The 26122-nt window shown below is 43.4% G+C and overlaps 1 protein-coding gene across 2 annotated transcripts in view; it reads right to left on the bottom strand.

The window, feature by feature from the left end:
• Nucleotides 1–26122, bottom strand: part of Kif26b (kinesin family member 26B) — a 462091-nt gene that overhangs the window by 300184 nt on the left and 135785 nt on the right. The gene's annotated exons all lie outside the window — the stretch shown is intronic.

Here is a 26122-nt window from a genome sequence, read left to right as displayed (position 1 = left end):
GAGAGTACAAATGTGCCTTTCTAAAATAAATTTACTGCAAGGAGAGTCAAAGAAATGAGCGAACAGTGAGTGGCAGATATGAGGCCTAATTTTTTTAATGGGTTCTAAAACACATGAGTTCTAATTATTTTAAGCCGGGACTTCATAACAATATTTTTGGTTTTTAAAGAAATCATCCAATAGAGATGGAAGGAATGATGATACAGAATGGGGGGCGAGTACTGGGGGTGCTCTTGATTAAGAAAGGATGCTAGTACCTGAGGCGGAAATGGCCTTAGAGTGGGGAACAGCTCACCCACAGAATCTGCTAGGGACCAGGGCACAGGTGCAGACACAGGGGACCAGGGGGTGGGGCTGGCTGTGCGTGAAGAGGGAAAAACAGGTGTCTGAGGCTTGGATGCAAGGAAGCTGAAAAGAAGCTGACTAAAGATTAAAAAAAAAAAAAGGAAGAGGAAGAGGAGGGAGGGAGGGAGGAAAACAAAATAAAAACTTCCCAAAAAACAAAAACAGCTAAATGCTGGCAAGAGTAGCAAAGAGTATAACTGCCCGCCAGGACAAACAGCCACTTGAGATCAGCAGTCACAGACTCTGAACTTTATTCCATCCAAGTTCAGCTGTGTTCATACAAGTACGAAGGAGATGGAGAAGTAACGAGCTTTAGCAAGACTTCAGCCTCCACTTAGAGCAGAGCGTTTAAGAAGAGGGAGATGGGGCAGGAGTTCTTGTTCCGAGGTGGTAAAGAAAGGTAATGATTAAAATGGATGCTCAAGGAACCTAACTAGGTAAAGAGAGCACCGAAGACATGAAGCAGGGAGAAAGACCGTAGGATGGCTAGATGTCAGGCCTTGAGCAGAAGACCTTCTGGAGTCGAGGTTTTAGCAGGAGACAGCTAAAAAGGCATAGCAGTCAAAGAGTTACCAGATAGCATTATCAGCCATCATTACTATAATAAGGGCCAGGGCACAGTTACAAAGATGAGGGACTAAGAATCAAGCAAGAATCAGGTCGCTGGTGAAGTTTCATCAGATCAAGGGCCTGAGATGCCAGAGTGCTGCAAACATTATCTGCAAGAACACGGAAACTACAAACATTATCAGATAGCAGCGCCGGTGCAGTGGTAGGACTCCAAGAGCTCACATCCCACGATTGAACCAGAGATGGTGCTGCAGAGGGGATCTTAAGTGTTCCCCAAAGCCCCCTGCATCGAAGGTGTGGTCTCCAGTGTGATGGCTTAGGGAGGCAGTAGAACTTTTAAAGGCGGGACCTAGCAGGAAGTCTTTGAGTCACGGGGCTGTGCCCTCAAAGGAGATAGTGAGGCTCTGACCCTCTCTTCTTCCTCTTCCATTTCCCTGGCCTTGGCTGAGTGGCTTTGCTCTGCTGTGCACTCCCACCAGGAGGCATCAGCACAGGCCCAGCCAATGAGGCTCATAGAACACGAGCTGAGACCTCTAAAACCACAAACCAGAATAAACCTTATTTCTTTGTAAGTTGGTTATCTCAGGTGTTTATTATAGTAACAGAAAGCTGACTAATACAGATGGGTGCAACAGGATCTGACAGCTGAGTTCCAAAGCTAAGGACTTCAGAAAGGATTGTGAAACTTATCAGAATAAAAGTGATGTCAGTCCTGTCAACGCTAACAAAATAAACATGGGCGACTATAGGGACATCCCTCATGCTTGAGTTGCCTGATAAAAGAGCTATCTCTGCCAGAACCATATCCTTGCACAGGAATATTTCTTTTAGTACCTCTGTCCAGAAACTGCCAATTCAACTTGAACTGATGTCATCTTTGTTATTGTTATAGATCCTTGTAGATAAGGACAATTGTTTCAAACACATTTTTTTTTGTTGTTGTCTTTTTCCTTTTTATCAGTACCGGGAATCGAACTCATGACTGCCTGCTTGCAAGGCAGGCACTTATGCTGCTGAGCTAAATCCCCAGCCCCTTCAAACACACATTTAATCTTCCGTATTCTCTCTTTAAAACTCCCTTTGCCTCCCTGGAATTTGCCTATGATCCATCATAGCATGCCAGCTCCAGATTGTGATCTTCTGCTCGCTCCTAATGAAATTCAATTTCCCCAAGAGCTGTGCCCCTAGTTATTTGAGGTCAGCCAGATGATAGCATGAAAATAGCAATGAAAAATGAGCACCAAACTTAGTGGTCAGGGAACCATCTGAGGGGTCCAAGGGAGATGTGAGGAAGAGAAGGCAAAAGGAGCCTCCAGAACAGAGGCTGATGAGCAAGGGGAATCCTGTGATAACGGACTGTGAGTGCCTGTGATCTGGAGCTGTGAACAGGGGTGATGTCCCACAAAACGGGACTGACCAAGCCCCAGCTTGTGATGCAGGCACAATCGGGTATAAAGGGTTGCAATACTTAGCTCTAAGGCTTCCCAAAGAGCCATGGGATGAGGTCAGATAGCTGCAGAATGGAGGGATGGGGCCAGCTCTGGAGCTCCACCTCCACTCCAGCTGAAGGTGATCCTGGGCCTTCTCTTTATTAGGAAAATAACAAAGGTAAGGTGATCAGCTTGAATCTGTTTCCATTTAAACCGATGGCCATGGATGACCTTCAGATACCTGTCAATGGTCACAGGTTAGCTGAGCAAGAGAGCACAAGAAAGCAAAAACGCATGGGGGCTGCTGGCAGAGAGCTCAGACTACATACATCTCCATGTAGGAAGGTGCAGTGAGACTGTGCGTCTCCTCCCTAAATTGTGTGGGGCAGCATTAGCATGGGGCAGGGGTGGAGGGGTGAACTCAGGCTGGGCAGAACAGCCTGTTTATTATATGTATCAAGATACGAAAAAGACAGATTTGAGCTAAAAATCTGAGGCAGAAAAGGATACGCCAAGCACAATGGCACTGATATAAAAACACACATATGCAGTCTTTCTGAATCCTGAAGTTTCTCATACTGGTAACAGTCACCTGTGCAACAGTGTGGAGCCTAGTGTGACGTAGCAGAGAACCAGTGTGCCAGCAGGACCGGGAAATGCCGGAGCAGAGTCAGAGCTGGGAGGGCAGCAATGTACTCAGAACTGCTGAAGGGGACTTAAGGGTTCTCTAAGTTGCCAGAATGACTGTCCTATGCCACAGCGTAAGAGCTCATTATCTGCGCTCCTACAAATGATGCATTTTAATGAACCATTTCCAAAGGAGGTAGGACTCCATTGGAAATATATATATAAAAGTTCAGGGCAATAAAGAAGAAACAGAGGGCAAGAAGGAAGTAGGAAAGGGAAGGGAGGAAGGAAGAAGGGAAGAAAGGGAGATGGGTTGGAAAGAAGGGAGAAAGGGAGGGAACAGGACAGAGCCCCACCTGCACCCCAAGATAGTCCAGAGATCCCACCTAGAAAGCCCTTGGCCCTATGCATTGCTGTCACAGAGGACTGGGTGCGTATGAAGCCTTGGAGGCTGTATTTCATTTAGATCATTGATACCACCACCAGCTGCAATGGCACGGCAAGGCTACCATCCCACAGATCCCAGCCACACCTCTGCCTGCACCTCCCCAGTGCAGGTAGAAAGGGCTGCAGCTTCATGAATTATAAGTAAACATCTCATGCGCAGATATGTCTATCTGACTTGAGATTTTCTGGCCTGTCAAAAACGTCAAGCACTGACAGGAATAATATGCCGGGTCTTGCTGCTGGCATGAATGAAGTCATTATCAGTTATGACAAAGGAATTTGTGCTTAAATGTCAGTTATAAGGATGACTTCTATCCTACCTCTAACCCGCTGCTGAAAGTAAAAAAATCCAAAGTTTAAGACTGTAACAAGAACTTCATGAAAACTGCACGCTCATTTTCCCAGCAGCTTCCATGCACTGATTTGAACATAAATCTCAATGTGTATAAGATAATAACTACTCTCAACAGAGCAGACACAAAATGATTTATAATGAGTAAAACAAAAAAAGTAGATCATATGGAACATGTTAATATTTTAAACACTTTTTATGTATTAAAGGCATTAGCTAGCTCCCATCTAAAATCTCAAATGAGCCCATGTAAAATGTATTAACTCTCTTCTTCCAGCACATAATGATCAAGTAACTAAGGTACTCAAGATACCAAAGGAAATTATTTTTCAAATTCACCCATAAACAAAATTATACAGCGAAGGCAGACTCCTGGAACATGTCTTTTTCAGCTGATTCTTTCCCAGATCAACATAAATCTACATCCTTAATCTCTGGCTCCCCTTATCCAAATCCCACACGGAGTGGTTTCCACCCCCCTCTTCCTGCCGCTCCCTGCTCCTTCCCCAGGAGCCTCACCCACAGCATCACTGCATGCAGGGCCCTGAGTTCAGATCTCAACAGATGGGCTTGCATCGCTGAGAAGCTATGTGACAGCCCCTCTACCCGTTTCCAGGCACAAGTCCCAGGGGGGGAAAAAAAGGAAAGCAAACAAACAAGCAAAAATAGACAGTTTTGATTTCAAAGAAAAAGAAAAAAGTAGGAAGCAAAATGAGCAAAGATCATAAACTGAGGGGCTATCTTTTGTCAGGTCTCTGAATTAGATAGACCCCTCCCCCCCAGCCAACTAGGAGAGAAAAACTCCCCCAAACAGATCTGTTTTCCACACCTCGGGGAACACACCATGGTGTTCAACAGGAAGCCAACAGCTGTCCCCATAGAGCTCAACCTGCAAAGAGCTGGTTCCACAAAAAAACCACAAGAGACACGCTGTGCCTGCCAGCACCCTGTACCCTGCCTACCACCTAGCCTTAGACCCTCTCAGCCATATCTCCCTCCCCCACCTAGACTCCCCTATGAAAACGCCCTCACCCTTGCTCGGTGCCAAGGGTCTTTTTCCCTTGGCCCAACGGCACCGTGTCAGCAATGAAGCCTACACACATTGCCTCAACTTTGCCTGCCTCAGTGGTCTCAGCTGCATGTCGGTTTAGCCTAACATCTTTGGGGTGGAGTCCAAATCTTTCCCCTCCATTACTCTCTCCTGCTTTTTAAACCCACATTATCAATGCTCCTATTGCATATATGTTTTGTTTCGATGCTGGGGATCAAACCCGGGGCTAAGCACACACCCTATCACTTGAACAATAAATCCTTTCTTACACAACCGTGTTTTTTTGCAAAAGCAAATTTATATAAAAGTAAAAAACTGTCACTTTCTTTCCTGGGCCTCTGGATCTAGGAAACTTTATTTTAGTTTAATGCCTTTAATTCTTGAATTTCATCATCTTGGTGTAATGGAAGAAATACCCACTGAAGACAAGAAGAAGTCTTTACTTCATTAAACTTGTGAAAATTCTTGTGAAAATTCTTAACCCTCAGAGCATTTGCTACCACAGTGTGCATGCCATCCACCTGGAGCTCTGCTGCCCATCGGAGGCTCAGAAGTAAATACGGGCAGCCAAGGAGAACCAAGGTTCTGGAATGTTTGCTAATTCCTGTTACAGTCTCCTTAGCACATTTTTTAAAAAATTATCATTCAAGAAGAAATTACTTTCGAGCCATTTTGTAGTCAGAGAATTTTGAATAAGTACAATTAACATGCATATATAAAGAATAAAATAAAAATAAAATTTTTAAATGGAGGATCTTTTCAACATAGAAAATGTAGTCTCAACATAGAAAGTGAAGCAAATTTACCAATGTGTCTTTGTGTCTCTGTGATTTTTCTCTAGATATCCCAAGATTTCACCTTCTCTGAAGACTGTATTTATGTAAGCTTTCGGTTTTTCCAGTTACAATTCTGTCTTAGTTACTTTTCTCTCATTGCTGGGACAAAATACCTGACACCCAAAATTAAGGAAGAAAAGGTTTATTTAGCTCACAGGTTGCCCATCATCAGCTGACTCCAAGGCAGGGTGGCACGGCACAGGGGTATTTCAAGGCAGTACAAGACATTGAAAGCAGAAAGAGCAAAAGGCGGGGGACAAGCCCCTTTTCCCCCCTTACACTGTAGGCAGCCACCACCCTGGGCTGGTGCAGCACTCACACCATCTCCACGCCCTCCTCTTGCACAGGCTCAGGATGTTTACAAAGTGAGGACCCAGGCCACCTGCTGAGGTACTTAAACTGTTAAACTTCTCAAGTTAACACAATGAACAACATCCCAGAGCAGGAAGGGCAAGTCTTCTGCACCCCAGTATGTAGATCTGTTGAGTTACTTAGTTAAGTTTCTAGACTTCCTAAGTTGACACAATGTAGCAACCATAACAAGTTCCCAGAAACAATTTCATAAAATGATCTGCAGAAAGCTTTATAAATCAGGGATCTCTAGCGTCATAGACTCAGCTCTGAACCTCCCAAGCTATGACTCCCACTTAACTTGAGGCACTCATGGGGTTTAATACATATTCAGTACATACTTGGCGGGAGCTTGGAAAAGCAGGGGTGGCCCATTTCCATTTCAGTGTATATCCAGCTAGTGCTTTTTGTCATTCTTGTTATGTGGTCCCTATTTCTCTGCAGTGGTAAGGACAGCAGGAGCTAGACTCCTCATCCCCTGCAGCCAGTACTGCAGAGAAAAAGAATTCCAGAATATAGAGAGGTGCGTTAAACCCCTAGAGTCTGAGATTAGGGCAGAGGCCAGGGTGGAGGTAGGGGTGTGCCTTAGGTTCTGGTACTCCTGAGCCTGTCCCCTGGGAGGAGCAATTCCACATCACACAAATTTAGTGGGCTTCAGAGTGTCAGAACCCACGTTCAGTTAATCTTGCAGTGCACACAACCAACTGGAAATCTCAACACAGCACAAATACGTGGGTCTTGGTACAACTCTTAACAGCTACTTTCGTATCATCCACAATTCCTCAAAGTAAACCAATCTCCTTGTATTCTTTTTTAAAGATGACTCTACAACTTTGTGGATACACTAGAAACTACTGAATTATATACTTTAAAAGGTCCACCTTATGGGACATGAATTATATCTCAATAATAAAAGGGTATTTCCTTCAAACTACCTCAAATCCAAACCATGTTTTAGTGCTTAATTTAATGACAATATACACATTTTACCTGTAGGAGTCTATTATTTCAGAAGCTTACTTTCCATAATGAGTTTTGGCTCTTGGTCCTTGAAAATTAATAGAGCAAAGTGAAATGTTATATTAACTAAGCTAAGCAAGGAGTATATCAGAGTCAGAAGCAGTAAAACATAACATAGACATAATATTGAACACCCTGGTACAGAATAATAAATCAACATAGCCATTTTGGCTGGAGAAACTTTCTCCATTAAGTGAGACGACAAAAACCACAAGAATACTATGAAAGCAAAATTTTCCCTGAGGAAGCACATTTCTTGCCATTGTAGTCAACATCCAGCATCATTTAAATATCCCACAAGATGCTGTGTAGCCTGTGACACACAGTCACTGAATCCTTGGCACTGTAAGGATGTCTGTCTTACAGAAGCTTTGGGTTCCATCAGTAGGCTAGGTTCAAGGAGCCAGTGTGAGGGTGGTGAATGTGGAGTGGGGTTTCCAGAGGTGCCACAGCATCTCCAGAATGCCTCTGCCCTTTGAGTCAAAAGTCATCACACACTGCCACTGTCATCAACTGCAGGAAGCAGGAAGCATAATAGCTAACTCATCCAAACTCTTTCCTAGAGCTATGTTTGAGAAGGCAAGCAAATGTGATGTTCAATGTTTAATTGTGCTTACAACCCCCAGAAATGTGTACATGCACATCTTTACGATAAGGAGCACTTGGTACCGTGTGCAAATGAGTCAGTCAGAAAAGCAGAAACCAACATCCCTAAAAAACACAACGTCTAGATCAGAGATTGGCAACCTTGCTGGAGAAAACCAGACAACAAATACTTTCAGCTTCTCAAGCTCTCTTTCTGTTGAAGATATTCATCTCTACTGATAGGAAAGAGAAAGCTGCCACAGGTCAATATGTAAATGAATTAGCAGGGATAGTTACAATAAAACTTTATTTAGAAAACAACCAGTGGATTTTATTTGGCCTGCTGGCCATAATTTTATGCTTGTTCACGTATAAAAGTGGAAACACATTTTCTTTTTATTTTTTTAAAGGTCATTTAAACCACTCTAAAGAAATTTCAGACATCTTAGTGGGAACTTCATGTTATAAAGTGATATAACTTAAACTTTGGATGATTTACTGTCTACCATGAAAGTTAATTTCATGCTATGCCACAGGACATATTTTCCAAAGACACACTAAAGTGCACAAGGCTGTTTTCCCTCAACCAAGTCGCTCCAGAAGGTAGCTTTAGAGGATTTGTATCTGCTTTCTGTCTCCTCTCGTCCTGTCAAGCTATTGGCTGTCACTTTGTCAGTTTTGTCTTTATCTTCAGTTTGCCCTTTCTGATCTGCTTTGGGCTGAGAACAGTATCTAAAGTAGGCCAGACTGTGGAGGGTGATAAGTCTCTCTTATAACCGAAGAAACACGAGCAAGATGTCCTTGACATGTTTGAGGCTATCTCATGGCTTTTTGGACTATGTCCTAAATGCTCACTTATGTTATAGACCTGACGTTGTTTAATAAATGCCTTACAGGTCGGATGTTACTTTGTGTTTGGTGTACTTACACACACACACACACACACACATCTGTAGTCATTTATTTATTCATTCAATAAATATTGAATTCCTGTGCACCAGTCATTGTTCTAAGCACCCAGAATACATCAATGCACAAAAGATTAGAAAACAAATAAACAACAAAAATATATACACACAGGCACACAAATGCACCATTAGGGAGCATGCATCACTGCGGTAAAGGTAGCCAAACCAATCTACAAATCAGCTTTGCCTTAAAATAGAAATGCATCTTAATCACTAAACACATATGGCTCTTAACAAAGGTTATACAAAACTTCTAAAGCTGTCTTCCCTTCCCCTTACACACACACACACACACACACACACACACACACACTTCTACCTGATAAGCCACAGGCCCACTCCAATTTTCTCTTTGCGTTTAATTTCCTGCTTCCTTTCTCCCCAGGGAGGCCAGGGAGGCAAAGGTAAGTCACAAACAAGCTAAGACAGGAGGCCTCACAGCCTACCAGAGATTCCAAGTGGTCAGCCTGTTCTTGGATCATTTCAAACTGCTTATTCAACTGCTAATGAGGCCATAAATCCCTGTGATCCGGGAGGTGAACCAAAAATCCTAGCCCGGGCTTCAGTCTCATCAGAGAGGACTAATTAGGAAAGGGCCAGTCTTTCCAGTTTATTGAAGCTGGACCTGCAGTCCCTGAGCACAGTGGGAAAGAAAAAGACTCATAGGCTACCAGCAGCATCCAGGTATGCAAAGCCCCAAAGCAGAAATAGGAAAAATTAAAAATGACTAAATATCAAGGATCTTTCTGAGACCTCCAAGAATGAATGCTCAGGAACCTAAAAGAAGTAAATCGTCATTACAGAGAGAATGTTTCCCTGACAGTCTATCTGGTCATGAAGCCAAGTTTGAGCAGAAAGGGAAACCACAGCCCTTTCCAAGCACATCCGGGTCACTTGGGCCTTCGCCAAGTGGTCAGATCCACTGCGGACCTGCCCTCCCTGTGCACCTCCACGGTACACACTGATCTCTTTGGTCCGGCTTCAGTCCTTCTTCTCCCTTTCTCATTCCTCTCTGTTCGTTCTAGAAACAGCAGATGGTACTTTTTTCTGAAGAGTCTGTCAGCATAAGGCCCAAGAGTTACTGCCTGGGTCAGGAATCATTTCCTTCAGGAAATGGTGGGCAGGGACTTCCACTCTGACTCATTTCCCAAGCTTCCTCCCTCATCACCGACGCCTCTAGACTTGTCCACCTCATCTGACCAAAGATGCCAATTCCTCAGGCTAAGTAAACCAACCTCGTGTTTTGTCCTACTGGATACTAAGACGCATGCGTGCACGGGCGTGTGCACATAGGTGTGTGCAGAACCCTAATAAGCATGCAAAGCAGATGCAGACATCATGGTGGCCTGGTCCAGGGAGCACACGGCAAAATCACAAAAGGGAAGTGGAAATCAATGTTGGGGTGAATCTGAGAGGAGGAGCACGGAGGCCTGCCAAGGCTCGTCTGTGGTCTGGATTCCCCTTAACTGAAATGCTAAGTCTAGTCAGTAAGAAGTCCAGATTAAATCCAATTCTTTCCCTGTTTAGGGACATGGGAAGTAGATTCAAATCCCGACTCCAACGCCTAACAAACATGTGGCCATGGTCCAGTTGTTCGTTTGCTTTGTGCTTTGGTTTCCTCATCTGTAAAAAGGAAGTGACAGTGACCTTAGTAGGGTTCATAGAGGGCTGACCTAAGAGTGATCATGGAAAGTAACTGACCGTGAGTAATGTTTTTGCACACTAACAGATTTTGGGGCTCAGAAATGATACCACAAAATAAAGGCTTCAGAAATGAAATCTCTCCAAACCAGCCATAAATCTGAAAAATGCTTTTCCAATATTACTGGGTTCTGTGACAGTACTTCCCACGAAGAAACCACCCAGCCTAACTTGTGTAATTGTAGGTCATAAGACCCCAATTGAGAGGGCTCATGTCTCAGACCCTGGGAGAGAAATGCTACAGCAGAGGGACTAGAGGACTCAGACAGGCTGGCCTTGCTGCATGCGTCCCATCCCTCACCCTATTCCAGTACTATTAGCACATAGCTTTCGAGGCCAATCCTATATCTACTCAGCTGGCTGTGCTTCATCCAACCTAAGCATAAAAACAGACAGCTCACCTGGGGCAAGTAAAACTGTGAACAAATAAATCTGTGACAGTTTTCTCTTGTCCACCATCTTCTGTTACAGAGACGTTAGCCATGGCCCTTGATGATGGCCAGGAAAGGACTCTCGCTCATTACTGCCCTCCTCAGACACATCCCTTAGCTTTCACGGCAAGTTTTTCCCTTGTTCTTGGTTCTTCTGTGCCTTTGCCTGCCTGGCATCTCTATTCCCTCCAGATGCTGATGCTTGTCCTCTGATAATCCTCCAGGTAGTCCTGGCCTAAGACAGACACACATGTGTCGCTCTTCGGAAAGTACCTCCAGGGCTGTTTACTTGACACCCTTTCTGGGCCCCCAGGGGCTTCTCACCTAGGTGTTGTGTGAGGGCCTAACTGCGAGGAATTTCACTCTTTGCACAGGACATCTGCTTTCAGGGCAGTAAAGCCCCAGCTGGTACTGTTTTGAAGGCCAAGAAATGAAGGGCAATTACCCTGCCATTAATCAACCAAGCTACAAAGCACTGAACAGCTTTGGTTAAGACCAGGAAAAAACATTTTAATAACATTTCTGTGAATTAGGAATGAACAAAACACAAATTAAGTTAGTAGACAGCCATGACGTTGCTTGAAATATGGCAGTCCAAGCTGCCTGGTAGAACACAAGATGCTCAAAGGAGTCTCCACCATTTCCTCTTAAAAATAAAACCAAGAGGCCAACACGGACTCCTACACACACTGTTTCCCATAACTTATTGTATGGGTGACAAGAGACCACCTCACATTACTTTTCGGCTTCTTTCTAAGCCCCAAATAAAATCTCCACCTTGCTCCACAAGCACTCATAGGGGAGAAACCGAAGCCAATGACCTGGAAAGTTAAATGCTGAGGATCTAACGATAGAAAACAGGAGTTCTGATTATGTGCATGTGCGTTAAAATATACATAACATAAAATTTATCATTTTAACCATTTTAAACGGACAGTCCAATAGGTCAAGTACATTTACACTGTGTGCCACTACCACTAAAACATTTTTATCACCACCAGAACATTTTTATCATCCCTGAAAAAAACCTATATCCATTAAAGAATAATTCCTCATTCCTCACTTCCTACTTTTTGTCTCTGTTGATTCACTATTCTAGATACCTCATCTAATTGGAATCACAGAGTATTTGTGCTTTTTGTGCCTGACTCACTGCACTTAGTGTAATATCTTCAGAGTTCATGTAGGTTGTAGCATGTATCACGATTTCATTCTTTCTTAGGTTTAAGTATAAGCCACATATTGCTTTCCATCCATCCACTATTGAATACAGACCGTTTCTACCTTTAGCTACTATAATAATGCTGCTATGAATAAGGTATCCAGGAGTCTATTGGGAGTTCTAGGAATACATTCATTCAGCCACAGTGTCTCTTCCTTTCTCTCACATGCTGTCTATTTTTCTATTTTCCATCTCCTGGTAATTGCTGCCCAAACAATTCCTTTATACTCCCATAATGCTTTCCTATTGACCCCTATTTTGTATTTTGCCCTCATTCTCTTGGATCTGGTTTGGACAGAACCATAATGAAAACACACACTATCTCCAGGACAGGGTCCACCAAGAAGCCCACTCTCTCTGGACTTGGCTTCCACCCTGCCATAACCAGCAAAGCCAGTCCTTGTGTAAAGGCGAGGTGATGTGATGAAAGAAAAACCACAGATGCTTCCAAAAGAACAGGAAAATGATGAGCTGTGAACAAAAGCCAAATTGGAAGCCACCAAGCCAGCCACCACTCCTCACAGTCTTGTGCAAAATGTGAACACTTATAAGGTGACAGTCACTTGATGGGTGGTGACTTCCAGGAGACAATTAATGTACCTTGCAGTGTGGTTGGGGGTCGATGTGCAGGGGGAAGATGGGAAAAGGCAAAAGTGTTAAAACCAATCAGGGGAAGGCTTGTTTCTGCCCATGAAGAATCAGGGCCAAATGAAAACAAAAAGGAAATGCTTACCTCTGACATTCAGGGATCTTTTAAAAAGCACATACAGAATTTCAAACTGCAAGACCAGATTTGGGGAGTGAATACTCCTGAGAATCCCTGTTCCAATCTGAAATGTTATACCCACTTCCCACCTGACTCTTAAGAGACTGGTAGGGGTTATGTCATCTTTAGTCATCTGCCTGAATGAATTTGCAACAGTTCAAAGAAAGTTCACATATACACTGTTCCAACCAGCAACTCACAGATGTCTCTAGAAGATGCTACAGCAGCTTAATCCAGTTCATGATCATTCCTTAATGAACACTTTAGTCTAAACACAAAATGTCATTTTCAAAATCCCCGCAATCGCTAATGTATGTAAAAAAGTATGCTCTACCTCAGACAGGTAAGAGGCCACACATACATACGCAAAAGGTATTTGTTATTATCTGGTTTTATGCAGTATTTCTTTACAGCACAGGATGAACACCTCATATTGCGTATCTACCATTCTATCACTCATGCCCACTTATTAATACAAAAACCTCACAGATAACCAAGTTCCATGGAAGATAAAGTCTTTCCTGTACAAGCACCAGTCAGGGTTCAGCTTCAGGTCCCCTAAAAATGTTGCCTCACTTATAAAGGTCACGAAGGTGTGTGCCATGATTTCAGGGTATATACAACATTTTAGCAAATGTGGTTTCTGCAAATTTCCTTCATTGAATTTCAAATATGTTATGGTTTGGATCTAGCTCAGTGTTAAAAGACTTGGTCCATCGTTTGGTGTTACCAGAAGGTCACGGTGGTGCCTTTAAGAAGTAGAGCCTTGTGGAAGGAAGCTAGGTCAGGAGGAGCATGACCTTCAAAGGGACAGTGGGAACCTGATCTCTTCGTTCTTTGCTTCCTCACCTGTGAGAAAGCAGGCCTCCTCTGCCACAAACTCCTGCCATAATGTATTATACCTGCCACTTGCCCAGAGCAACAGGGCCAATTGACCATGGACTGAAACCTCTGAAACCATGAGTCAAAACAAACCTTTCCTCCTTTAAATTGTTTGCTTAGCTATTCTGTGATAGTGACAGAAAGCAGACTAACATATCAGTATTTTCAGTTTAAGTGTTAGCTAATAGAAGGTTTTCCTTGAAAGCATTTTGGTCATTTGATCTTTTAGGTTCGATGTTAAAAAAAGTTACCATCTTTCTTACTTGTGCCTCTATCCTTCCAAAGATTCTCCCAAAACTCATCCTCCAGGACCTCAGCAACTTGGTCCAGTGGTTCTCAGAAATCACTGGTGTCGGCAGTATCCCTCAAGAACCTAGACAGAGGACTCCAGGCTCTGTCTGGACACCAGAATGGGAAGTTGAGGCTTTAGAGCAGCAGCTGTGCTCTGTCACCCCAAAACACCTGGGCCTTCCCACCACTGTATCATGCAGCAAATTCCTACCACCCCAAAATTGCTTCTGCATTCTGGCACCGAGGCTTCCTCCTCCTACATATCATTTCATGGTATGGGTTCAAGCCACATAGGTGTATATTTTGCAGCTACTTCTCCAAAATCTCCAGTGCCTCCATTCCTTACGCAGTCTTTGCTGGAGTTTCCCTCACTTCATTGGTGACAGTGTCTTTTTATATTACTTAGTTCGAAATCATTAAAGAAATGAGTACCCAAGTCAGACCTCATTCAATGGCTGCACCCTCTTCCTACCCCCACCAGCACCAGTTATCCCTGCTGCTAATCTTCCTGAGTGCCATGTGGCTGCCTGCTGTAGGCCTTGCTCCAGCCCACCTGTCCAAACAATCTGCCTGGGATTCTAGGGAAAAGTTCACATGAAGATACACTCATCTACCTGATATGAGGGGTCTCAGTCAGGAGAAGATGGATCCAACTCAGGCCAGCCCAGATGAGCCCACGCTCTAAAATGGAACAGTTCTAAAGACCCCTGGGATCAGAGAACAGACTATGGCTACTCAGAAAACTATTACATTACAATCCCGTTGGCCTTATTGATTGTACACGTGTCACTCTATGGATAACTACTTAAAGTTCACATCTACTATGATGCTGTCTAACAAATATTCAAGGTGCATGGAGGGGTAGCTGGGAGCTGGGATGGGGAGGTGGCCAGGAAGGGAAACAAATGACCAGGGAAAGAGTGTGAAGGACATGATCATGGCCCTTTTGTTATTCAGCCGCTGGAAAGAAGGAGGGAAGGGACTGAACTGTGTCCTGTCCCAGGTGGAGGGGTGGCTGGACCTCCAGCCTCTCTCCAGGTGCAGTTCATTCCAGGTGCCTCATCTGTCCCTGGTTTAAATGGAAAAGGAGACGGGCACTGAGAGTGCAGCCCTGCAGCCATGAGCGAGAATGACGGAATGTTTGTGGAAATCAAGCCCACCCTTCCCACTCACACACCAGTGAGGACTGCATCCCTCTGACTTGTGCTGGTGACAGGTTGGGGGGATTGGCAGTCCTAACAAGCAGACGCTGCCCTGAGGCCTAACAACAGAATGAAGTCCAATCCTGCGACCGAGCCAGTGGAGAAAATCAATCCCCCCTAACCTCACGGTATGAGTTCAAGTCACTTAGGTGTGCACTTTGCGGTGCTTCTCCAGAATCTCCATTGCCTCCATTCTTTACCCAGTCTTTGCTGGAGTTTCCTTCACTTCTCTGTTAACAGTGTCTTTTTATATTACTTAGTCCCATGATTCATGGGAATAGTCTGTAAGGACAAGTGGTCACCTCCTATCCTGCTTCCCCTTCAGGAAAAGAGAAAACCCCAGAAGAGGCGACTGCAAACACACTGCTGCTTGGAGAGCCGTGAACTCAGCTGGTTTTTCCCAGCAGTATCCAGATGCCCTCATTTTAATCCACAATTTAGTGCCTTCTGCAAAGAACTAAAAAATGACAGAAAATTAGAGAAAATCACCCTCTGATAGATTCTAATATTTTAATAAGGATGCACAGTGCTTCACACCATGTGTGTGGACACAAAGCTTTGCAGTAGAGATGCAGCTCCCACCAGGAGGGCGAACCAGTTTCCTGCCCGGTTCCGAGTCACCGTGCCCTTATCTGTCCTCACAAGTTCCCAAGGAGAGACAACTGGAATGTCTAAAATCCTGCCAGTGTAGCAACCAGGTGTCGCGACCAGCAGGAGAGTGGTCACAATGTCAAAATGAGTGACAAGCTCTTTCTCAGAGCTGGACCTTTATCAGCCAGCAAAGGGCATCCCCTTGTCCCCCGAGCTCCGCTACAGTGAGCCTCCTGTCTGGTGGCAGCAAATTCTAGGAATTGCACAGAACCTGAACCTGAGCACAGCACAGCGTGGAGGAAGGCAGGCAACGCCAACGGTGATGCACGCACTGAGGGTAGCTCAACTTGACAGTCCAGGTAGTCAGCAAATAAAATCAGGACCAGAAACCCAACAGACAAAATCACAAGAAGTAAAATTACAATGATTTTCATTTTCTTTCTATCTTAACTGATGTCATGGGTACATGTTTAGGAATAAAAGTAAATGCAAAGAAACCGATTGAGAGTTACAAAGGATCATTAGTCTTTATATAAACTGTTAGTTTTATAATTATCAAGATTGAGACCCCCACACACACTCCTGAAAAAAAAAAAGAATGGCTTGTCCATTGTGGCAGGCTCCTGGTGGTGCAGGGGGAAGCCAGGTTAGCCCTCTCCCTGCCTCCCTCAGCTAAACATAGCCCTGTCAGCAGAGCCACTCACACAGGGCCCTCCTGCCTGCTCTCACCTGTCACCATCCTGACAGGTCCTGACAGGACCCAGATAGTCCCCTCACTGCCACTCTTCCCTCCAGCGTGGCTGTCTATTGACAAGTCCAGGATAAAGATGTTCCTTTGGTCCCAGGTGAGGTCACTGTGACTGTTTTCTGCAAATCACAAGTTCTTCAGGTCTGATAAACCTGATGTTACCACTAGAAGTATTACCCTCATAAAAATATCCATGCTCATTTTTCCTATTGGTCTAGTATATTAAGGTCCTAGAAAATACATTTAATTTTTAAAACAGTTTAAATAGTTTAAATCATGCTGATGGTTTCCAGTCACCTTAAAAGACAAGATGTCAGTGGTTACATTTCTTCATGGTCCATGCTATAAAACAGTGGCTCTCCACTCTTTCAGGGCCATCGAGCCCTCAGAGTTCCTGATGAGGCTTAATCATGCATTTCCTGGCACATAAAAAGCATTCAAGACACATGGAAATCGTCATAATGATGAAAGCAACAGGACACAGGATTAGCAGAGTCATGATTCATGGATCCCAGGTCAAGAACTCCTGGTGTATCCTCCAGCAAATATTGATTTTTAGAGATGCCTTATAATTAAGAGTTTAGAGAAGAGACCAACATGCAAGGGAAGAAAATGAATAAAACAAGCAAATAAAACAACCCATGCAATAACCAGGTGGAATAATTAAGGCTTAATTTATTCTGCATCCTCTGATCATTCACACCAACACACTATATAAAAGAAGGCTTTGTATTCCCATCTTTAAATTTGTTTAATACTAAATAGGGCCAGTAGTGGGGGAACAGTGGGGTGTGAAAGAAGAAATGTTAGGTCTTTACGAGGGTTAGAAGCGTAAGATACACAGCTTCTCACTCCTTCCAATGGACCCGAGCTACACACAGAGCCATCTGTGGTCTTTTTTCTGAAAGAAGACCCTCAATCTATGTAAAGTTCAGGTCTCACAAACCTAAATCTGCCCCTGGTCCCAACGTCACAGTGACCACAAAAATGTTTTCACTTCTCCAGACTGTCAAGAGTGGGAAGAGGAATGAAAGGAAAACTGCAAAGGATGAGAATAAATGAAGGCGAAGAGCTGAACAAGACAGTGAGAAGGAGTTTCACTAAGCGCCTGGCCTCTGAAGGTCTGACTTTTGAGTTAAAAAAGGAAGAACAGACTTTCGTTGGCCAAAGATGGTTTCAAAGTCACTTTTCAGCTCTCTGATGTTTCTCAGTTATGAATAAATCCATGGACTTTTCAAATCATGAGTATAATTTGTAGGGACAGGGTAGTGCCTGTTAAATCTGTGGAAACCAAAAAGACTGCTCTGAATATGGTTTTGTGACAAACATATACCCTGGAAGTCGGCTGCTTGCCGACCTGACCAGCTGCCACTTCCGGTGCCAAGCCCACAGCCAAAGCCTTGGCTCACGTTGGGACTTTTCTTGGCCCCTTTATAAAAGCCAACAGTTCTGAGCATCATGAGGCCACAGAAACTGAAAAAGAAAATGGTGGAGAACCTGTGTTTGATTGCTCTGGAATAAATCTGACAGCCGTTGGAATGTGAGCCTCTGGCTAGAACAGGGTAACTACCTGGGTGGGAAGAAATAAAGGGTATTTCACTGGGTTTGTGAGTGGCAGAACAAATTTACCCCTGTCCAGAAATGCTGTTTCTTTGCTGAATAACCCTAAGTAACCCAACTACTAAATCATGTTAACGATATTTCTGTTGGAATATTCTAATGGCTTGTTTTCTTTCTAAACAGAACACCTTTGTGACAATAAAAATGAAGCCCAGAGATAAACTCTTGCTGCTTGAAGGCTTTTTGTTTATATTTGAAAAACATCAGTTAGATTTACTGCTGCAACTCTGCTAAATGTGTGCTAGAAAGAAAGTGCTGCCCTCTTAGGAAAATGACACTCAGGAATCTTGTTAGGTCTTTCTCATCTTTATTGTGACATTTCTACTCTTCTGAGTGGGGGAAAGGTGATCTGTGCTCCTGCCCATCTCTACCTCAAATCCAGCCTCCAGAATCATTGCTTTTATTTTCAAGCTCTTCTCCCTTGTTCACCTCCATTTAATGAACAGCCAGGGAGCAGCAACAGAGATAGTGGCTTCCAAGGAGCCTTCAGGGTTGTAGGAGATAAAGGTCAAAATCTCCCCCACAACCTGTATCTGCACACACTCCTCCTTGAGCAAACTGCTCAAATACTCACCAGATTGAATTGAAATTTGTATTCCTAGAATCAGAAGCCCAGCAGAAATGGACTGTAAGCCTGTCTTTGCAAATTCCTAGTCTGAGGGTAGCATAGCATTCAATGAGAGCAAAACAGTGTTCAACACACTTGGTTTCAAGCTCTTGTCAACAAATAAGCGTGTGTGTTGATCATTTACCCTCCATTAGACTATGCCAGAATTGGAATGACTTCCAACAAAACTCATGCTTTTGTCAAGAGAAAGGACTTCTGCCAACTGCTACGAGTCACAGAGGCCTCAGAAAACATCTGTCTATCACAGATATATCTTAAAGCGAAGTGGTATATAAATTTGCAGATAAATGTGATTATCGGCATGACTCCAGTTTTTTAAATGAAGTCTTTCTTGGCTATGAAATTAACCCAAACTTTTTTTTTTTCATTTAGCCACCAGAATATGTAGAAGAGTTTTTAGAGTCTTTTCTGGAAATATATTATTTATTAAGCATCTATAATGCATCAGGTACTGTACTGAGTAGTGTGAATGCACAAATAAAGAAGGAAAATGTCTCATTCCATTACATAGGGGACATATGTAAAGTTTCTGCTATATATACTAGATTGAACTATATGAAACAAACATTCTTATAGGTCAAAGCAACGAACATTAGCCAGGTCATGTGGTTCAGCTTATTATATGGAGAAAACACACAGATGAGGAAGTGATTTAGCCCTTCCTGGGTATGTTGGGTGTGAGGAGGTGACAACAGATACTAATTTTCTTTACAAACATGGCACTCCTATTGCATTATGAGGTCACACTGTCCTGTCCCTGAGGCGTGGCTGCATTTCATGCCTGGGGCTACGTGGCTCAGGGAGCTGGGGTATGCCGCCAGAGGCAGTAAGATGCACAAAGCAGATGTCTTCAGGGAAGGGACACGAACATATGGCCTGGCTCTAAGGCAAGGAGAATAATAAAAGAGGAAAAAACTAAGTCCCAACCCAAAGCACTCAGGTTCACTTTGTCCTCTGAACCTCTATAATCTGGCAGGACAGAGAACTTCGTTTTTTCCTCTGCAGAGATTCCTCAATCTCTTCAAAGGAAGTCTATGACTTTTGCATATTTGTATGAGACATTATCATGAGTTATTGCTTCCACTGAAGCAGCTTGTATATTTCAAGTCTGCAAGCACAGAAGTCTATGTCTCAAACATCAGATACTTCACACAATATACTTAGCATGCATATATATATGTATATATATATATATATATATATATATATATATATAGAGAGAGAGAGAGAGAGAGAGAGAGAAAGAGACTTTGTCCACCATGAGTTTGTCTTGGGCTTGAAAAATCTGTATTCTGCTCAGCACATGCAGTAGAAAATTCATGGCAAATCTAGCTCAACCCCTGCCCCCAGCAGATCCTGTGCTGAGTTCCTCCAACTCCTCTGGCTGTTTCTCTCCACCCCCACCTCCATTTCAGCTGGAGACTCCTCAGGGCACATGTAATAGGAGCTTGTTGAATACCTTTGAATAAGTAAGCAAATAAATAGATGGACAGCTCGATCAATTAACAAGTGAAACCCTACATAAACAGGTGGCACCTTTGAGCGCAGCCCCTTTTAGAGATTTTCTTAATGAACACACATTGGAGCAGCACCTTCAGATTCAGAGAAGGAGCTGTCTCAAGCAGAACCACCTCAGAAAGCCATTCAACATGCAAAGCTGTGACTTGGTAAAGATACCACTCAGTCTTTCCAGAGACCTCTCTTCAGTGGATTTCTTGCAACCTTTGCAAAGCAGTTCACAGTCCAGTGAAAAAAGAGACTTGAAATTTTGACCTTGATCCACACTGAAGTCTTTTTTCCCCATTCAGTACTTCAGAATCTTGGTAACTATCAAGTTTCAGGAACCATATTTCCTCCCAACTCCATTTATATAATAAATGCAAGAACACCCTCTTTCTGAGATATTGCTGGGAGAATTCAATGAGGTAGTGCTTACAGAAGAATTTTAGAAAACTATAAAGCACAAAATACATATGTTAAGGGCTTGAGATTTAGCTCAGCAGTGTAAGTGCCTGCCTGGCAAGTATGAGGTCATGAGTTCGATCCCTGGTACCCTCCCCAAAAGTGAGTGTACATATGCCATATTCACACTTACCTACATATACACACACATATATCAACATCTAAACACATATTTGCATCCAAAATGTGATGACTCTTAAGACACAAAGTCAGAAAGTATAAACTGTGTATAATGAGATTTAGTGGTGTAGTATTTTTAGTCTAGAAAATACCTGAAGTTGCTTATTGACCATACAAAACTCTCACTATGTATTACCTTGTTTGTCCTAAGTCAAAGCAAATATCATTATGCTTGATCATGTTTTCCAGACATGACAAGGGAGACCAAAGGAAATCAAGAAAACTCAAGTGGCTCATCCAGGGTTGCCTGGAGGGAATTAGAAACAAATTAGAGAAACTTTGACCCACAAACTGGAGTATTTTCTACTAGACTATGCTGCCACCTAACTGACAAGGCTAAAAACACCCAAAATTTATTACATCACCACTGAAAAGTGAATTACCCATCATTGAATCCTTGGTTATCTGATCCTTAGTTATCTTTTCAGCATGATACTCTGTCCTTGTTAACTAGTAAGAAAGTTTTTTAAAATATTGATGATCCTTCATCTTTTTGCCACTTTTGGCATCTCTGATAATTATAAACAACCATCACCCTCAAAGAGAAAACACAATGATTAAATATGTCAAACAAATGGGGGAGCAGTTACTAGAGGGACGTTTTATTCCTTTGTCCATTATATGGAAATGCCAACTTCAGCATGTAGTCTCTTCCATTAACCGATACTAATGCTAATGGTATTCAATTCCTTCAAGAACACACAGGCACGCGCATACACACACAAATGGTGTGCTGCTTTATCTCTGGTAGAAAACATGAATTTGGAGCAAGAAATGGATGAGATCTAAACATACTTTCTTGGTTCCCTTGAGAGCCAGGCATGCCCACATGGAGTGTGAAAGCTTCCAACAGCTAAGGTGAGTTCCAAACTAATGCTGGTGGAGGACCAAACCCCACGGCACTGCCCACACCAGTGAGGGCTGCTGTGCTGAATGGCTCAGCTCCTTGGCAAGCTGTGTCTTTCTTTTGGAGAAAAGGTGAATCATGGCTGAAGTCAGTAGCACCTCAAACAGGAATAAGGACGCCCTGGGCTGTTTATTTTCTATTTTTCTGATGATCTTTTCTTGGAAGGGTGTTTCCTTAATAACAGTACCTAAAAACTCTCTATGGACATTCATAGTTTACAAGAGAGCACATTATATTAACTTTATACTAGAACTAGTGAAAATATTTTTGTCTAATTTCCTCAGAGGAATAAAAGCCTTGGTATATGTCGCCACTATCGTCAAGCAAGGACATCTCACCAAGAGGCAATCCATTGACCAGATTCCAAAAATGGGCATGAGAGATGGCTGTGAGAAGCAGGCTTCCTCATGTGTATAATCTTCATGAAAAAACTTCTAACTCAGAAAGAAAGACAATCAACTTTTGTTGTCATTATTCTAACCAATGAAAAAGAATTATTAGGGTTTTCAAAAGGTACCAGAGAGCCAAGCATGGTCCTATAATCTCAGCACTTGGGAGGCTGAGGCAAGAGGATTGTTCCAAGTTCGAGACCAATCTGGGCTACAAAGTGAGCCCAAGGCCAGTCTAAACTGCAAAAAGACCCCCCTAAAAAAAATTGCCAGAGACATAACTATGCGACTTTCCAGAAAAGGGCAAACCAATAGAAACAGTAAAAAAGGTCATTGTTTTCCAGGGGTTAGGGCAGATGGAGGGAATATGATCAGGTGAACGGGGGATTTTTAGGGCCATGATACAATTTACATGACAACAACATGGACGGGATGGGTATCAAAGCCTGATGCCCATATCTGGACCATACAAGTCATGGTACACTTGTCAAAACCCAGGAGTGTGCGCCCTAGAGAGATCCCTAACGTCACTTTCGTTAGTAATAATGTATCATTTTGGGATCATCAATTATAACGAATTCACCACACTAAGGTGAGATGTTAGTTACAAAGAAAAATGGGGAGATGAAGAGACAAATGGGAACTTTCCATACACTTAAAGCTGCTTTTTTTTTAAAAAAAGGAAAAAGTTCATCAGTTTAAAAAAAAAATGCTAGAGGGCTCAGGAGGAATAGCTCAGGCCTGGAACGGAGGCAGAGGCACTAGTTGTGCACCCACTATGTGCCCACGTACCCGTCCCTTAACTGCTCAGACTGTTCGAGGCTTCTAGTCTCTCATCCCGAACAAATGAGACAACAGCAATAGCTGCTTGGCCTCCCAAGGTTGACCGTCATCATCATCAAGTAAAAATAAGAGCAATTCATAAGGTCCTCAATCCACTTAATTTATGATTATTTCTAGAATTTCAATAGCATTTCATTGTTATGAAATATCCTGGCAGAAACAAAGGTACTTTCTAAAGGACACGGAAATAGTAGACAAAAGTATAACATGGAGAGTGTCTTTTCATGAACCCCAGTCCTCCCTACTTGAGGGATTCCTGCCTCGACCGGACCAGGAAAGCATGACAGACTCACAAGTATGTCATCCTCACAGTGAGTACTTGCACTCTAGTTCTGGAAGTCAAAGGGCTGCGTTCTCCTGTGCAAACCTTCTCCAGCCCAGCTTTAGAAGTGGACCTCTCCTTTATGCACAAGGAGTGAGTCAAGGCACGAAAGTTATCCCCCCAAAACATCACTGGGAAATGGCCTGGAATTCTCATTCAGGTTTTTCCACAGTCATTTTTAGACACATTTTTCCCCCTGAAGCCTAGAAATTGAATGAAATATCTACTTGCAAGGAGACAAAGCCGAGACAGCACTGACTGCTCTATCATCACGAAAACAGTTTATCAATGTTTTCTTTTGACTTTTTCTAAAAATACAACCAAACACGTAGCATAGTAATTACTTTGCCAAGCACAAAAGATGTAATAATGAAGTCACCTCAACAATAATTTTTAAAAATCACTTTATGACAAGTCATTTTCATGGCTGTTTGTCAGGCCTGGCACATGGCCAGTGGCAGGAGACTCTGTGAGCAATGCTGAGCGAGATGCAGCCCAGCAAAATGCCACCCTGTCACCCGCTCTGGCAGGCTGTTATTTATGCCCAATGATGACAGCTGTGAAGAGTCTCAAGTCGGAAAGTCCAGCAGATGAACGGCACAAGCACCCGGGTCTTAGGAGAATGAGTGAGTGAATCAGCTCTGGATGCATGATTAAAAGCTTGTGTGATGTTTGTTCAATTTGTGTTGTCCTTTCTGTTGTTTACACCCTAGCAGCTGTGATTTAAGGGAACTGAATCTGTGCCTTACACCAAGCTTCATCCTCTGGAGTCCGATTCATCCATCACAGAGCTGTAGGCATCACAAAGGTTAGCAGAGGGTCCCATCCTAGCCGAGGCCCTTTGGGACCTATAGAGCCAACTCTGCTTCAGACTGTCCTGAGATCTTTGCACAACGTCTCTCTTATAAACAGCAGTGTGGTTCTGGCACCAGGGAATGCATTTTTCCTCTAAAAGAAGAATTACTCCCCATTCTCCCATCAAAATCCCCAAAGTCTTTCTTCCAGGGTATGATACTTTGTAAATCTCAAGACTTTTCTCTAAAACTCTGTGTGTGGAGCACTTCAATAGTCCCAGCACTTGCAAGACTGAAGCAAAAGGATCTCACCTAAGGTTCCAGGCCAGCCTGAGCTGCACAGTGAATTCAAGATCAGCCTGAACTGTAGAGCAAGGTGCTGTGTCAAAAAATAAAATAAAATCCCTCAGCCAATGATGCTTCTTAAACAAGGCAAAAAATAGCAGTAGATACAGATTCCCAAAAGAATGATGCAAAATAGTCCCCTATTCTGATTTCAAGTCTCCTAGGAGTAAAACAGAGTAGTTTTTGTTTTTGTTTTTTCGTCCTGGTCATCCATGGTTCAGGCGGATCTCAAATAGTAAAAGCCTCCCCTTGTTGCTGAGAAATTCTTGACTTTGTTTTGTTAGATCTTGTCTCCCTAGCTCACTGTTGACCTAATCTGGACCTACGAAATCTCGGGGATAACAGACACACAGCAGGCAGGGGAATGAAGTTATGTATAGTTTACAGAGTTGTCACCCTGGAACTCTAATGCATATGCCAGAGTCTCTCAGACTCATCCTTGTTGCTTCCTGACTTAGCCCTATGACCTTAAGGAGTCACAGCAACATTCTTACTATAAAACACCAGCATCAGGAAGACACAACTCAGCTCCAGGATTAATTCCACGGCTGGGGCTGGTCTATCACCAGCAGATTCCAGTGAGAAAGAAAGCTAAGTAGTTCTACCAGGCTACTCACCGGAAGAAGCCTCACAGAGCTGACTGGCCAGGCCCCTGAGGACCCCCCAGGTGGGGACTGGCTGAATCATCCCTTTCCAGAATCTCCCTATCCTTTGTTTTACTGAGCCTAAGTGGAATTCACACCTGTATTTGCCAGTCATTCATTATATTGCTTTCTTCCCCAACCAATCACAAGTGTTGAAGTTGATTAATGGATCGGTTTTGTCTTTTAGTACCTGTCTTTTGTGTGTACTTAATAAACATTTGCTAATTTGCTCATTTGAGACAGGGCTAATTCTAAGAGACTCAGAGATCAAGAGAGGGGCAATGTGAGCTAAGAAGAGCCCTAGCTGTGCTTCTACCTGCGGGTGGCGCTGCAGAGCAGTCTGGGCTGGTCTAGCCTGGAAATCCGGTGGCCTGGGACCTGTCATCTTACAGATAACTTAGCATGTCTCAAAATGTTAAATTCCCATGCATGCCCCACGTGTTTTAGAGCTGTTGAAGATAGAAAGAGAAAACCTGGTGGCCACTGTACCATATAAAATTTTCTTGTTTTAACTCTCATTGTCTGAAAAGCTTCAAATTGCTGGCAAGAAAGGTAACATCTAGAGAAAGAGGAAATGGACACCTCAGCCATCCTCTTCTGCCCAGGGACCTGAGAAGCCATGTTCTGCTGCAAGGGCTGGGGAGCCCACACAGAGGAGTCAGGCTCTGGAGCTGGAGGTGGGGTTCTCCCTCCTGGACAGTTAAAGAAACGAAATCCTTCTGGCTGTGCAGACAGAGGGCCCCAGCAGCTCCGTCTGTGCTTTTTGATCATGGCTCAGCCACTGGCTACAGCCTTCCAGGTTTTCCTGGGCCTCCCCAGCCCCCTCTTGCTCCCCAGTCCAAATCAAACCACTGGCTCCATTCAGTTTCTTTCAGTCACTTCATTCCCCAAGGTGGTATTTAGGTGATCAGCCTGTTTTTCTCAGCAGTGCCCAAAACAAACGGCCTCCCTTCCAGCTCTGGCCTCAAGCTTAGAATAAACAGATCAATCAACCCTGGGGGAAGCAATAGGCCCTTGAAAACCCACAGACAAAGAACTCTAGAGCTGTCAGGCAGGCTCAATGGAAGGGACA

The sequence above is a fragment of the Cavia porcellus genome, unplaced genomic scaffold (assembly GCF_034190915.1).
Source record: "Cavia porcellus strain 051 isolate PalLab524CR breed Dunkin Hartley unplaced genomic scaffold, mCavPor4.1 scaffold_26, whole genome shotgun sequence".
NCBI classification, from domain to species: domain Eukaryota; kingdom Metazoa; phylum Chordata; class Mammalia; order Rodentia; family Caviidae; genus Cavia; species Cavia porcellus.
Note: the sequence above shows the minus strand (reverse complement) of the source record. Positions and strands in the feature narration are given on the sequence as shown.